This window comes from Lithobates pipiens, unplaced genomic scaffold (assembly GCF_037356315.1).
Source record: "Lithobates pipiens isolate NorthernLeopardFrog02 unplaced genomic scaffold, aLitPip1_a1.2 Scaffold_28, whole genome shotgun sequence".
Classification (NCBI taxonomy): Eukaryota; Metazoa; Chordata; class Amphibia; order Anura; family Ranidae; genus Lithobates; species Lithobates pipiens.
The window spans coordinates 80,832,005-80,848,383 of NW_027507789.1; the positions used below are offsets into that span (position 1 = coordinate 80,832,005).

General features: G+C 44.0%; 4 pseudogenes; all 4 read right to left on the minus strand.

Moving 5' to 3' along the window:
• Positions 1-2,427: 2,427 nt before the first annotated feature.
• Positions 2,428-2,546, minus strand: LOC143936374 (5S ribosomal RNA; annotated as a pseudogene).
• A 322-nt stretch (positions 2,547-2,868) lies between these two features.
• On the minus strand, positions 2,869-2,987 carry LOC143937465 (5S ribosomal RNA; annotated as a pseudogene).
• A 3,270-nt stretch (positions 2,988-6,257) lies between these two features.
• On the minus strand, positions 6,258-6,376 carry LOC143936418 (5S ribosomal RNA; annotated as a pseudogene).
• A 694-nt stretch (positions 6,377-7,070) lies between these two features.
• On the minus strand, positions 7,071-7,189 carry LOC143936673 (5S ribosomal RNA; annotated as a pseudogene).
• Positions 7,190-16,379: the final 9,190 nt, after the last annotated feature.

Genomic DNA, 16,379 nt, shown 5'->3' on the forward strand with positions numbered 1-16,379 from the left:
ACCTTGAGAAACAATCAAAAAAAAAACAGGTCAAAGCCAACAACATAAAAAGAAGCCTATGGGCTTACAGCGGACCTTAAAAGATGGGACCCACTAGCTCTGTCATGGTTCGGACGCTGTAATGTGTTGAAGATGAACATACCCCAGACTTTCTTTCATGCGGTTCGCTCAATCTTTATCAAGTTCCTCTAGCGCGGAAAACATATGCGTATTGGTAGGGCAATGCTATTGCGACCGAAATTGCGGGGAGGTATTGGCTTCCCGGACCCTGCTCTATATTACACAGCGACGCACATGACACCGGTGGTTGACTGGTGCCGGTGTTCTGCCATATACTGTCCGGCCATGATATAGTGTCCGCGCCGTACTGCGCATGCGCAGTACGGAGCAGACGAAGCTTCGGAAAATCTCCGAAGCTGAACGGTGCCTGCGCGGTGAGTGGAGGTGGTAGCCCCACCATCCAAGCGGACATAGGGTTGTGAATATTAGAGGGCCCCACGCAGGTGAGCTTCGCTCGCCACGCTTCGGGCTCGGCCTCGCTGCGCTCGGCTCTTTTATATTCTTACTCTATGTCCACTTAGATAGTGGGGATAGAACCTGGACTCAGTGCGCAGGCGCCGTTCATGCTCGGCAATTTTCGGAATCTGTGTTGCTGTGTACTGCGCATGCGCAGTACACAGCGGACACTATCCGATGGGGGACCATATGTGATAAGACACCGGCATGGGGAACTGAAGCTATGGGTCAAGCTAGAGCAGGAGATGGCACGGGTTCCACTGGCTGGTCTGCCTTGGGCGGGGAGGCCATTGGAGCCCTGTGTGACTACTCACCCGTTAATTGGCCCCTCGCTCGCCGAGATGGATAGTTTTTTTCACCTTTCCCACCTGACTAACTTCCCTTCTCCTATGACCCCAATTATTGGACATCCTAAATTCCCTCCGGGCCTGTCTGACCAGGCCTTTACCAGGCAAGCCCCGAAAGGGCTTCTGAGAGCAGCCCTATTTCTTGGACCCACGGGCTTGATTCCCACGGGGACCATACTGCTAGAGCAAGTACCTGTTGCATTGGATAGCTGGAGAGCTAGACAGCTAATCCATTTCCTCGGATCACTACCTAACCATTCGTTCTTCTCTAGACAATTCCACCCCTTCGAGGAACTTTGCCTGGATGATGGCCCAATTCGTGGTTCCCTCTCTAGGTCCTACCAAATCCTGACAGACGCACAATCCTCCACGGATCCACCCTTCCTAGCTAAATGGAAAAGGGACTTACAAACTACATTCTCCAAACCACAGAAGGACAGAATACTCTTTTTCGCCCATAAGTCGTCACTTTGCAGTAAATATCAGGAGATCTCATATAAGCTGATCACACGCTGGTATCGTACACCGGTGGTGTTGGCCAAAATATTCCCCGGTCAATCTGACCTCTGCTGTCACTGTGGGCAACAGACTGGCACCATTCTCCACATTTTCTGGGAATGCCCTAAATTACAAACATTCTGGCAGCCTGTCCTGAGACTCATCCACAAGTTCACAGACATTTCCTTAGCCAATGATCCCGCAGCAGTTCTTCTCAATCTAACTCCTATGTCGAGAAAGCGTTATCATAAGCGTTATCATAAACATCTCCTCAATGCAGCTAGGGCCTGCATCCCAAGTCGTGGAAAGAGCAATCTGCTCCAATGGTGACCCAGTGGTTCGCAAGGGTAAATGATATTGAACGAATGGAAGACCTGACTGCCACAATGAGGGATAAAACGGAGGAGCATGGGAACAGATGGTTCTACTGGACCCAGTTTCGCTTTTCGGAGGAATACCTCCGCGAGACATAGTAAGCTCATGGTGATCATTGGAGATCGCTGTTCCAAACGTTGGACAGCTGATGAGCTGGTGAGCCGAGGGCGTCTCTTGCTCCCTGGGAGGGGACCCTACCCAGCCGAGGGCGTCTCTTGCTCCCTGGGAGGGGACCCCACCCTATCCACTCTACCCACGACACCCCCTTACCCCTTCTTTTCCTTTTCTGCCATTTCCTTCCCCAATCTTCTCTTTCCCCTTCTCCCTCCTTTCAGTTCTACTATTTCCCTTCTTAACTCAAAAAAGGGAAAAGAAAATGGTATGTTCCGACCCCATTTGACTACTACACAATACTCTTCCCCTATCTATGGATATCTAAACTCTTCGAGGGTAGCAGGGCTAGTATCAATAATAATTTAAGTGGTAGAGGATCCCAACGAGATGGAGCTTTAATCTCATCTTGATATGACCGCAAAGCTGTACACGTGCTATTCTCCTCAGACTTCTTACCATTGGCTCTGATATCCATGCAATATGATCATTTGTTTGTAACTATTTGTATCACACATTCTGTGAAGTTGCCTTTGCATTGTATGTCGCATACTACTAAATAAAAAATAAAAAAAACAGAAGCCTATGGCACCTGGTATTCCCAGGCGGTCACCCATCCAGGTACTAACCAGGCCCGACACTGTTTAGCATCCGAGATCAGACGAGATTGGGCGTTTTCAGGGTGATGGGGCCATAGGTGATCTCTTCGGGCACTCTCAACCCTCTTGACAAATGCCAAGATGGTCACCTTGGGAAACAAGTGAAAAAAAAACAGGTCAATGTCAACAACATAAAAAGAAGAATACGGCACCTGGTATTCCAACGCCATCTCCCATCCAGGTACTAACTAGGCCCAACCCTTCTTAGCCTCAGAGAAGAGAAGAGATAGGGCTCTTTCAGGGTGATGCTGCTGTAAGCGATCACTTTGGGCACTCTCAACCCTCTTGACAAATGCCAAGATGGTCACCTTGGGAAACAAGCAAAAAAAAGAAAACGAATCAACGCCAACAACATAAAAAGAAGCCTACAATAACTGGTAATCCCAGGTGGTCTCCCATCCAGGTACTAACCAGGCCCGACTCTTCTTAGCCTCCAAGATCAGACGAGATTGGGTGCTTTCAGAGTGATGTGGCCATAGGCAATCTCTTCAGGCACTCTCAACCCTCTTGACAAACACCAAGATGGTCACTTTGGGAAATAAGCGAAAAAAAAACAGGTCAACGCCAACAACATAAAAAGAAGTCTACGACACCTGGTATTCCCAGGCGGTCTCCCATCCAGGTACTAACAAGGCCCGACTCTATTAGCCTCCAACATCAAACGAGATCGGGTGCTTTCAGGGTGATGTGCCCGCAGGCAATCTCTTCAGGCACTTTCAACCCTCTTGACAAACGCCAAGATGGTCACCTTGGGAAACAAGCAAAAAAATATAAATAAGTCGGAAGCTAGAGACAATACGGCCCGAGTCCTCAATTTAATCCATGCGGCGCATGTACAGGGAAGGCCCTTGCTTATGTTGTCAACGGACGCGGAGAAGGCCTTTGACAGGGTGGCCTGGCACTTTATGCAGGCCACCCTGGAACATATAGGTCTTAGCCCCCACATGATGAGCTGGGTAATGTCGCTTTACTCCACGCCGTCGGCAGCGGTACGGGTGACCGAGGGGTGCTCGGACTCTTTCCCCATCACTAATGGGACAAGGCAGGGGTGCCCTCTGTCTCCCCTAATTTTAATTCTGACACTGGAACCACTTATGTGTCACGTTCGGAATGACCCGAATATTACTGGCATATCCAAACCCTCGGCACACCACAAAATTGCGGCGTACGCTGACGATCTAATTTTTTCCGTCTCCAATCCACACATTTTGCTTCCCAAAATACTTGCGTCTCTACAGCGACACGGCAGCCTATCAAACTATAAAAACAATTGCGCCAAGTCGGCTGTATTGAATATATCGGTCCCGGATGGTGAGGCCAAGAGGCTCCGGTCCGCTTTTCCATTCTACTGGGCTGAAAAATCTATACGTTAACTGGGCGTTGACATCGCAGCGGATTTAGCGCAATTGTACCTGCTTAATTTTGTCCCTCTCCTGGATAGACTGAAATCTGATTTGGGAAACTGGCATGCTTTAACACTGACCTGGTTCAGGCGCTGTAATGCATTCAAAATGATGGCCCTCCCTCGGATCTTATACATGTTCCAGACATTACCGATCCGGTTACCCCCAATTTTTTTCAGACAACTGCAGGTGCTGCTCCGGGACTTTATTTGGGCGCGCAAACCGCCCAGAGCCCGTTTGCAATTGCTTGCCAGACCAAAGGACAAGGGGGGTCTGGGTCTCCCAGATCTCAGACAATACTACAGAGTGACTCTGCTAGCGAGAGTCGTTGATTGGCATTGTAATGGCCCACACAAGCAGTGGGTGGAGATGGAGATTGAGGATGGTTCCATTCTCCTATTGACCTCCCCGTGGCTCCTGTCCTCCCTACCAAAAGACCTCAGAGGTCACCCCGTAGTGGGAGCTACGTTGGCTGTTGTGCGGAGGTTGTTCCGCTGCACACATTGCTCCCCTGCCATCACCAATGACTCCGGTTATAGGTAATCCAGACTTCCCACCGGGATTTACCAACAAGAAACTGCGACAGTTGACAGTGGTGGGGAAACAGCGTCTGGGAGAGGTGTGGCCCACGGGAGGGCTCCCGACCACGCAAACTGTCGCCAAGCTTTCTGACCCTCCGCTTGACTTGTTTAGTCCTTATCAACTTCGTCACTTTCTTCTGGCCATACAAAGGGCCCCCTACACTCCTAGAGACCTGACACCCTATAAATCCATCTGTCACAAAAGGGAACCTGTGCGACACACCCTCTCCCTCCTGTACAACCTATTGAGTAGTCAGGAGGAGGAGTCGACCCCACCATTTATCCACAAATGGGAGAGGGACTTAGGCATCACATTTACCCCACAACAGATAGGGAAGATCCTGACCTTAGTACATAAAGCTTCCATCGCAAACCAATATCAAGATACAAGATAGTCTCACGCTGGTATAGAGTCCCATACCTTCTGAATAAAATGGATAGATCGATCCCGGATGTTTGTTGGAGGTGAAATTCAGATATGGGGACCATGGGACACCTTTTCTGGGCATGCCCGACCTTGAGGAACTTTTGGGTTTCCAGTAGCGTGCCTTCTACACTTGACCGAACAGCCTGTTCGAAAATACAAAAAAAACCTCACGATGCAACTCCTGAATGCCGCCCGGGCCTGCATTCCCGCACTGTGGAGGCAGCCTCAGCCCCCATCCAAGGTGCTGTGGTATTCCAAAGTCAATCATATTCTCCGGATGGAAGAATTGACCGCCACCCTTCACAACACTGAAGAGGCATTTAGTGTTACATGGAGGCCCTGGAGGTATTTTACTGGTACTCGAGACTACATTCGGGAGGTGAGCAGTGCCCCCGTCCCAGAAAACGACTGAACATCTAACGTTTACCTACGTAGGCCATGTCTGCCCTGGGTGGCATTCCCCCCTCCCTTTTTGTCTTTATTTTTCTTTTTTTCCCCGCCGCCATCCCCCCACCTCCTCTCTCTCCGTCTTTGCACTCTCTTCTTCCCCCGTCCTCCCTTTAACTATGCCTTGTCTCCTTACTAGCCTTCAGGACCCAGAAGAACCCCAGGGTTCTGGACATGACCGGCTCATATTTTACTCTGGTTCACGTAGGTCATGATAAGCTGGCTCGCTGTGGTCCCAGTTGTTCTCCATGATTACATTTGTCCGAACGGAGCTGCACTAGTTATACTGTACTACATGTCGGAGGTGGGGTTTCTCTATTTTCTGCATGAAACTGTAGGACTCCCCTCTGAGAACCCAGAGTTATTTGGCTGCCTATTTTTTGTTAGCATGTAATTGTGACCCTGGGTCATGCTGTATGGTTGACTGTTATATTGATGTTGTTCTACTTAATAAAAGAATAATAAAAATAAAAAAATAAGTCAATGCCAACAGCTTAAAACTAAAGCCTATGGCATTGAGAAATCCCAGGCGGTCTCCCATACAGGTACTAAGCATGTCCCAACCCTGCTTAGCCTCTGAGATCAAATGCACGCTCAACCCTCTTGACAAACGCCAAGATGGTCACCTTGGGAAACAAACAAAAAAAACAAGTCAACGCCAACAACATAAAAAGAAGCCTGCGGCATCTGGAAAACCCAGGCGGTCTCCCATCCAGGTACAAACCAGGCCCAACCCTGCTTAGCCTCTGAGACCAAACGAGATTGGGCGCATTCAGGGTGTTGTGCCCATAGGCAATTTCTTTGTGCACTCTCAACCCTCTTGACAAATGCCAAGATGGTCACCTTGGGAAACAAGGGAAAAAAAACAGGTCAAAGCCAACAACAAAAAAAGAAGCCTATGGCACCTGGTATTTCCAGGCGGTCTCCCATCCAGGTACTAACCAGGCCCGACACTGTTTAGCCTCTGAGATCAGATGAGATTGGGCGCTTTCAGGGTGATGGGGCCGTAGGTGATCTCTTTGGGCACTCTCAACCCTCTTGTTAAGCGCCAAGATGGTCACCTTGGGAAACAAGCGAAAATAAACAGGTAAACGCCAACAACATAAAAAGAAGCCTACGGCACCTGGTATTCACAGATGGTCTCCCATACAGGTATTAACCAGGCCGTACACTGCTAGGCCTCCGAGATCAATGAGATTGTGCGCTTTCAGGGTGATGTGGCCATATGTGTTCTATTTAGACACTCTCAACCCTCTTGACAAATACCAAGATGGTTATCTTGGGAAACAAGTGAAAAAAAAAAGGTCAACGCCAACAACATAGACCCTGCCGGTCTCCCATCTGACCCAGACCCTGCTTAGCCTCTGAGATTGGGCGCTTTCAGGGTGATGTGACCTCAGGCGAACGCTTTGGGACATACTCAAAACTCTTGACTGATGCTAAAATGGTCACCTTGGGAAACAAGCGAAAGAAAAACAGGTCAAAGCCATTAATATAAAAAGATTCCTACGGCACCTTTAATTGGGTACTATCCAGGCCGGACCCTGCTTAGCCTCTGAGATCAGATGAGATCGGGCGCTTTCAGGGGGATGTGGCCGTAGGAGATTTCTTTGGGCTCTCTCAGCCCTCTTGACAAATGCCAAGATGATCACCTTGGGAAACAAGCGGAAAAAATAAACCATGTCAACGCCAACAACATAAAAAGAATCCTACGGCACCTGGTATTCCCAGTTGGTCTCCCATCCAGTTACTAATCAGGCCCGACAATGCTTAGCCTCCGAGATCAGACAAGATCAGGCACTTTCAACGTGATGGGGCCATAGGCGATCTCTTCGGGCACTCTCAACCATCTTGACAAACGCCAACATGGTCATCTTGGGAAACAAGCGAAAAAAACCAAGTCATTGCCAACATTGGAGGCTAAGCAGGGTTGAGCAATCAGTTTCCTTGCCTGAAATAGGCATCTCAGAACTGCCATCTGGCTACTTCCCGGGTTTCCAACTCCTTCAACTAATCCCAGGAGACAATACTTCGCCTCCATCCTGGTGGAGGTTCCAACCACCCGATCAATGGTTCCTGTCACCTCTGTCCAGTAGCGGATCAACTTCGGGCATCTCCAAAACATGTGCATCATGTCTCCCCCCATGTTCCCGCACCGGGGGCAACTTGCGTCCGGCCGTTCGGCCAAACTGAAAAAGTTTACGAGGAGCATAATAGGTTCTATATAATAAGAACAGATGTGACATCCTCTGTGAAGACAGCCACAATTCACCACAGGCAGGATTCCTGTGGCCAATTATAGCTCAGGGGGGTTTAGTACACACCCCACACTATATAAGGCCGCCAGCGCGGCGGCCTTGTATAGTGTGTTGCGGTGGTCAGGGAAAGAGGACTATAGGCAGGGACAGTGCCTTTACTGCTTGGGAACCTAGCACTGTTACAGTGGGTGTTATGTGCCTCCTGCACAGTACACATATTATTACTGGTGTTCAATTTCTGCAATACATGCATCTGCAGTGCAGAAGTTAGAGTCGGTGTTGTGTGCCTCCTGCACAGTATACACCTTATTGCTGGTGTTCTGTTTCTGTAATACAGGAACCTAGTACTGTTACAGTGCTAGGGTGTACAGAGAAGCTGGTATATATAGAAGACTACAGCATACAGAAGAAAGGCTAGTGAATACAGAATACAGGTTTCGTGTATGTAGATAGGCTTGAGTATACAGAGATGCTAGAGTAAACAGTGAGGCTGGGGTACACAGAGAGGCTAGTTTAAAGACAAATACAAAGATGTTAGTGTATATAGAGAGGTTAGTGTATAGAGAGAGTCGAGTGTATACAGAAAGGACAGTGCATATAGAGAAGCTAGTGTATACAGAAAGGGTATACATGAAAGCTGACATTCTATACAGAAGACTGGGTAGTGTATACAGAGAGTCTAGTGGGTACAGAAGACAGGCTGGTGTATTCTAGCTAGTTTTTACAGTCTAGTGTATACAGAAGACAGGCTGTGGTATACAGAGAGTTTAGTGTATTCAGAGAGTCTAGTGTATACAGTCGGCGAGTGTATACATAAGACTGGCTAGTTTACACAGTGTTTACAGAGATGCAAGAGTGTACAGAGAAGCTGGTATATATAGAAGACTACAGCATACAGAAGAAAGGCTAGTTAATACACAATACAGAAGACTCGTGTATGTAGATAGGCTTGAGTATACAGAGATGCTAGAGTAAACAGTGAGGCTGGGGTACACAGAGAGGCTAATTTAAAGAGAGGCTAGTATATACAAAGATGTTAGTGTATATAGAGAGGTTAATGTATAGAGAGGGTCGAGAGTATACAGATAGGACAGTGCATATAGAGAAACTCGTGTATACAGAAGACAGGCTTGGGTATACATCAAAGCTGACAGTGTATACAGAAGACTGAGTAGTGCATACAGAGAGTCTATTGGGTAAAGAAGACAGGCTGGTGTATTCTAGCTAGTTTTTACAGTCTAATGTATACAGAAGACAGGCTGTGGTATACTGAGGGTTTAGTGTATTCAGAGAGTCTAGTGTACAGAGATGCAAGGGTGTACAGAGAAGCGAGAAGCTAGTATATATAAGGCTAGTGAATACAGGCTAGTGAATACAGAATACAGACTCGTGTAAGCAGATAGGCTTGAGTATACAGAGATGCTAGAGTAAACAATGAGGCTGGGGTACACAGAGAGGCTAATTTAAAGAGAGGCTAGTATATACAAAGATGTTAGTGTATATAGAGAGGTTAGTGTATAGAGAGAGTCGAGTGTATACAGATAGGACCGTGCATCTAGAGAGACTAGTGTATACAGAAGACAGGCTTGGGTATACATCCAAGCTGACAGTGTATACAGAAGACTGGGTAGTGTATACAGAGATTCTAGTGGGTACAGAAGACAGGCTGGTGTATTCTAGCTAGTGTTTACAGTCTAGTGTATACAGAAGACAGGCTGTGGTATACAGAGGGTTTAGTGTATTACAGAGATGCAAGGGTGTACAGAGAAGCTAGTATATATAGAAGACTACAGCATACAGAAGAAAGGCTAGTGAATACAGAATAAAGGCTGGCTTCTACGGAGAGGCTACCACTACGGAGATGCAGAACACTATCTATAGAGAGGCTAGATTATACAGAGAGGCTAGTGCATAGAGTGAAGCTATTGTATATAGAAGCCTGGTTAGTGTATACAGAGAAGCTAGTGTGTACAGAAGAAAGGCTAGACAGGCTATAAAGAGAGACACGTTTTTACAGAAGACAGTTTGGGGTATACAGAGATGCTAGTTTATACAGAGAGACTAATGTATACAGAAGACAGGCTAGGGCATACAGAAGACAGAAGACGGGCTAGTGTATTCAGAACATAGGCTAGTGTATATCGAAGACAGGCTATTGTATGCAGAAGACCGGCTAGTGTAAACATACTGGTGTATATAGAGAGGCTAGTGAATTTAGAGGGTAGGCTAAGTGATAACAGAAGACAATCTGGGCTATACAGAGACATCTCATTATTTTATCTAGCTCACATCTCTAATGGAGTTTGTCTCATTGCCAGGTTATGCCTTTTCATTCTTATGCTAAATATAGATCACTACACGATTTTAATCATCCACATCAAGCATGCAATAAAACTATCATACATCAAAATAAACCATGTACTCTTTTGCTCTATTTTGCATATTTGTACCGGAACTGTGAGTATGTGACAGTCCTGACACACCATCCTGACTTATTTTTCTTTATTTCTTATTAGAAATGGAGAGTACTATCTCAAAATCCGCTTAAATCTATTCACTTCCATGAGTTCTACCGCTAATTGTACCTTAATGCAAAATGTTCACAAAACCATCCATTTGCTACCAGACATGCTGCACATACTAAGAGTAATGTAACTATCGCTCTCTAACGATGTAAACAGTTTTATTGCTTTTCTGACATTGACCGAGTATCTCTGACATTAACTGAGTATCTCTCTGCACTATGATCTTAATAATAATAATAATAATAATAATAATAATAATAGGATTGTGTAATGCAAAGATCAACTAGTCTAATATAAGCTTTCTCATTGGTACCGGCATATCCTTTAAATTTAGACTAACGCAACTATTTCTCGGCCATTTTCAAGCTAAGCTTTCAATCTCTTACCTTTGAACTGCGATACTTCCTCCCTACAATATTAAGCCATTTAAATGTCCTATTGGTCGCCTATATTATACAACTCTCTGAAAAGCCTATATGTAGAGAATAAAACTAGTCTTACATCTTAATAAAACAGTTTTATTACTCAACCAGTATCAGCTGTCATGTACTGTATTACTTCTTTTTCTCCACCTTATCTGTCACAGTTAAAACACAGTGACAAAACATTTCTTTTTACCGCAGCAAAATGTGAGAAAAGCAGTGTAAGCCGTCTTTCTGCCATATGCAACCATCTCTCGCTACCTCTATGCAATAGGATTCTCTTTCCAGTGGAAACGGAAAACAGTCAGTGTACTGTCTTCGTGCGTAACAAAATTAATGGAACGATTTACACGTTAGAATTTGCAAGCTACGTCAATTTACTATTAAATAGAGTACCTTTGCATTTATCCCTTGACTTTGCAACTATCCCTTGATCCCTTTTGTGTATTCACTTTATCTCGACCTATCTATGCTGCCTCAATATTTTTCCTAATTTGTTTTGCTATACTTATTATTATTATATTATAGAGATTACTAACTCTAAATCTTTGTAAACCTAACCATAGTTATAATGTCTACAGCTAATTTTACGTTAAAGCAAAATTCACACAAAACCATCTTTTTAAAACCTTTTACACACTGCACATTAAGATTAATGCAACCATCTCTCGCTACCTCTATGCAATAGGATTCTCTTTCCAGTGGAAACGGAAAACAGTCAGTGTAAGCCGTCTTCGTGCGCAGCAAAATTAATGGAACGATTTACACGTTGAAATTTGCAAGCTACGTCAATTTACTGTTAAATAGAGTACCTTTGCATTTATCCCTTGACTTTGCTACTATCCCTTGATCCCTTTTGTGTATTCACTATATCTCGACCTATACATACTGCCTCAAAATTTTCCTAATTTGTTTTGCTATACTTATTATTATTATTTTATAGAGATTACTATCTCTAAATCATTGTAACAAGTTATAATGTCTACAGCTAATTTTACGTTAAAGCAAAAGTCACACAAAACCATCTTTTTAAAACCTTTTACACACTGCACATTAAGATTAATGCAACCATCTCTCGCTACCTCTATGCAATAGGATTCTCTTTCTGACTCTATTTTGTGTATTACTTCTTCTCCACATTAACTGTCACACTGATAACCATTTGTAACACATAACACTTGCAACACATTTTTTAACAGCGGCAAGAAGTGGTTGCAGTAGCAAAGCAAAGCCATACAGTTTGGTTACATTAATAACACATAATGCAACTATTTTACATTCATTTTACATTCACATCATGCATACATCCTAATGTAAGCTGTCTATCACTAGTAATGTTCATGGTTACTGATACATTATGCCGATGACCAGTGGAAACGGAAAACAGTCAGTGTAAGCCGTCTTCGTGCGTAGCATAATTAATGGAACGATTTACACGTTGGAATTTTCAAGCTACGTCAATTTACTCTTAAATACCCTTTAGCTGCTTAGCTCACACTTTGCTGTATGTAGCCGCGTTTACATGTAAGTAACCAATGGGGATTGACATTTCATGTCCATCTCACATCTCTAATGCAATTTGTCTCTTTGCCATGTCATACTTTGCCAGTTATTATACTTTCTCATCCGATAGAAACCTAGTCGTTGCTGATATTTCATGATTACAGCAATCATCTCATCTAATTGCTATTCCGACATTTTGCCTTGGTATTAATTTGCAACGCTCTATTGAACAATGTAAAGGTATTTTGTGTATTTCCACTTAAACTCTACCTGTATATACTGTCTCAATATTATCCTTTCTAATTTTGCTAAATTAGATTATAGAGTTTGCTATGTCTAAATCCAGGTTACCTACTCACCTTTATTACGTATACTGCTAATTTTAGGATAATACAAAACCATCTTATTGCTTCTTTACACGCTGCACATGTTAAGAGTAATGCAATGCTACCGTGAACAGTTTAATTACTCGTCTCACAGTAACTGGTATCTCTCTGCTATAGGAAACTGAATTTGTACTAGAACGATCACTCATCTAATATCAGTCCACTCAGTGCTACCGGGATAACTTTTAAATTTAGAGTAATGAAATGATTTCTCAGTCATTTTGGAGCTACTGCAACTAACGCTTCCGATCTCATTTCGACTGCAATACTTAATCTCTGCTATTGCAGAATATTTAGCTGCTGACACGTAATTAACTTGATTGATAAAAACCTACACACGTTGTTGCTGTTATTTCGTGTATTTCCACTTAAACCCGTTATAGTTATTTTGCTATATTTATTACTAGTATAAACAGATTACTATCTCTAAATCCTGGTAAACCAGCTCACACTAAACCATCTAATTTCTACCTTACATTTAGCCGGTATAGTGAAATAGTAAACGAAATGCGTAGATCACTCATCTAATATCGTCTTTTCAGTGCTACCGGAACAACTTTTAAATTTAGAGTAATGCAACGCTATCTCAGTTTTATGAAGCTACTGCAACTAACGCTTTGGATCTCTTTCCTGATAAATTACGCTCTGCAATATTAAGCCATGTAAATTGTCCTATTGGTCTGCTAACAATGCTATGTATAATAATACAAATCTTTTAAAAGCAATATCGTCTCACTGCAATACTTACACTCTGCATAATATATATGAATAATGCGAATAATGCTAATAATAAAGTCGTCTAAAACTCGGCTATAAGTAGAGAATAAAACTATCTTACATCAAAATAAACCATGTACTGCCAAACCAATAACGGCCAATTACTTAACGTCTATCAGTCAATGACTTAACAAAATAAACTTAGCACTCTTTTGCTCTATTTTGAATAGTTGTAGTTCTCCACATTAACTGTCACATTGATATCACCACTGACAACACACCACTTTTTAACAGCACCAAAATATGAAAAAAGCACTTTATATGTTTCAAAAGTAGTTGCATTAGCAAAAAATAAAGTCCTGTCTTCTTTACACGCTAGCTTTTCTGTATACATTAATCTCTCTGTGTACACCAGCCACTCAATATAGACTAGCCTCTCTGTCTTCTGTATACAGGTGCCCTTAATCTATATACACTAGCCTGCCTTCTTTTTACAATAGTCTCGGTGTCCCAGCCTCTCTGCATACACTAGCCTCACTGAATTCCCCAGACTGTCTTCTGTATACACAAGCCTATCTGTAAAAAAAAAATAGCCGGTCTTCTGCATACTCTAGCCTCTCTGTGTAACACAGTCTCTCTCTGGATTCCCTAGCCTACATCTCTGCATACCCAGGACCTTCCTCTGTATAATCTAGCCTATCTGTATACACTAGCCTGTCTTTTGTACAAATTAGCTTCTCTGTAGCCGGTCTTCTGTATACATGAGCCTCACTGTCTACTCTTGGTTGTCTTTTGTATACACTAGCATCTCTTTATACATGAGCTCTCTGTATACCCAAGCCTCTCTGTATACACTAGTCCACCGGTATACATTAGCAAGTCTGCATACACTAGCCTCTCTTTGTAACTCAACTTCTCTCTCTGTATACCTTAGCCTCCATCTCTGCATACCCAGGACGTTCTTCTCTATAATCTAGCCTATGTGTATACACTAGCCGGTCTTCTGTAGACATTAGCCTCTCTGTATAAACTAACCGGTCTTCTGTATACACTAGTCCGCCTGTATACACTAGCAAGTATGAATACTCTAGCCTCTCTCTCTGTATACCCTAGCCTCCATCTCTGCATGCCCAGGACGTTCTTCTGTATAATCTAGCCTATCTGTATACACTAGCCTGTCTTTTGTACACATTAGCCTCTCTGTGTAAACTAGCCCGGTCTACTGTATACACTAGTCCATCAGTATACACTAGCAAGTCTGCATACTCCTGCCTCTCTGTGTAACCCAGCCTCGCTCTCCCTCTCTGTATACCCTAGCCTCCATCTCTGCATACCCAGGACGTTCTTCTGTATAATCTAGCCTATCTGTATAAACTATCCTGTCTTTTTTACACATCAACCTCTCTGTATAAACTAGCCGGTCCTCTGTATACACTAGTCCGTCGGTATACACTAGCATCTCTTTATACATTAGCTCTCTGTATACCCAAGCCTCTCTGTATACACTAGTCCACCGGTATACACTAGCAAGTCTGCATACACTAGCCTCTCTTTGTAACCCCAACTTCTCTCTCTGCATACCCAGGACGTTCTTCTCTATAATATAGCCTATTTGTATACACTAGCCTGTCTTTTGTACACATTAGCCTCTCTGTATAAACTAGCCGGTCCTCTGTATACACTAGTCCATCTGTATACACTAGCAAGTATGCGTACTGTAGCCTCTCTCTCTGTATACCTTAGCCTCCATCTCTGCATACCCAGGACGTTCTTCTGTATAATCTAGCCTATCTGTATAATCTAGCCTATCTGTATACACTAGCCATCCATCTCTGCATACCCAGGACGTTCTTCTCTATAATCTAGCCTATTTGTATACACTAGCCTGTCTTTTGTACACATTTGCCTCTCTGTATAAACTAACCGGTCTTCTGTATACACTAGTCCACCTGTATACACTAGCAAGTATGCATACTCTAGCCTCGCTCTCTGTATACCCTAGCAAGTCTGCATACTCCTGCCTCTCTGTGTAACCCAGCCTCACTCTCTCTCTGTATACCCTAGCCTCCATCTCTGCATACCCAGGACGTTCTTCTGTATAATCTAGCCTGTGTTTTGTACACTTTAGCCTCTCTGTATAAACTAGCCGGTCTTCTGCATACACGAGTCTCTCTGTATACCCTTGGATGTCTTTTGTATACACTAGCTGCTCTTTATACATTAGCTCTCTGTATACCCAAGCCTCTCTGTATACACTAGTCCGTCTGTATACACTAGCAAGTCTGCATACAGCAGCCTCTCTGTGTAACCCAGCCGCTCTCTCTGCATACCCAAGATGTTCTTCTCTATAATCTAGCCTATTTGTATACACTAGCCTGTCTTTTGCACACATTAGCCTCCCTATATAAACTAGCCGGTCTTCTGTATACACTAGTCCGTCTGTATACACTAGCAAGTATGCATACTCTAGCCTCTCTCTCTGTATACCCTAGCCTCCATCTCTGCATACCCAGGACGTTCTTCTGTATAATCTAGCCTATCTGTATACACTAGTGTATACAGACAGACTAGTGTATACAGAGGACCGACTAATGTGTACAGATAGGCTAGATTATACAGAAGAACGTCCTGGGTATGCAGAGCGCTCAGCTTCAAGGTATGGCCAATGTGAGTAATATGAGGGACACTCCTCACCCCCGCCCCCACCTACCAGATCTGACTTTCATCCCCTTGCCCTCTCTGCCCCGGTCATCTGGTGGCAGTTTTATGCACTCCCTGGCCCCCACCCATTCATAATCCTTACCGACCTTTCTTTCCGCTGCTCACAGAAACACACTGGATGACTTGTCTAATTAACCAACTTGTACAAGACACAGCTATCCTCCTGTCTGACACCGGTCCCCCTTGGAGGCTTTACTCCTCACTGTTTGGGTGGTCCCTGCCTCTCCCTGGATGCTCCACATACAGTGCCTACAAGTAGTATTCAACCCCCTGCAGATTTAGCAGGTTTACACATTCGGAATTAACTTGGCATTGTGACATTTGGACTGTAGATCAGCCTGGAAGTGTGAAATGCACTGCAGCAAAAAAGAATGTTATTTCTTTGTTTAATTTTTTTTTAAATAGTGAAAAGTTTATTCAGAGGGTCAATTATTATTCAACCCCTCAATTCAACAGAATTCTGTTTGGTTCCCCTAAAGTATT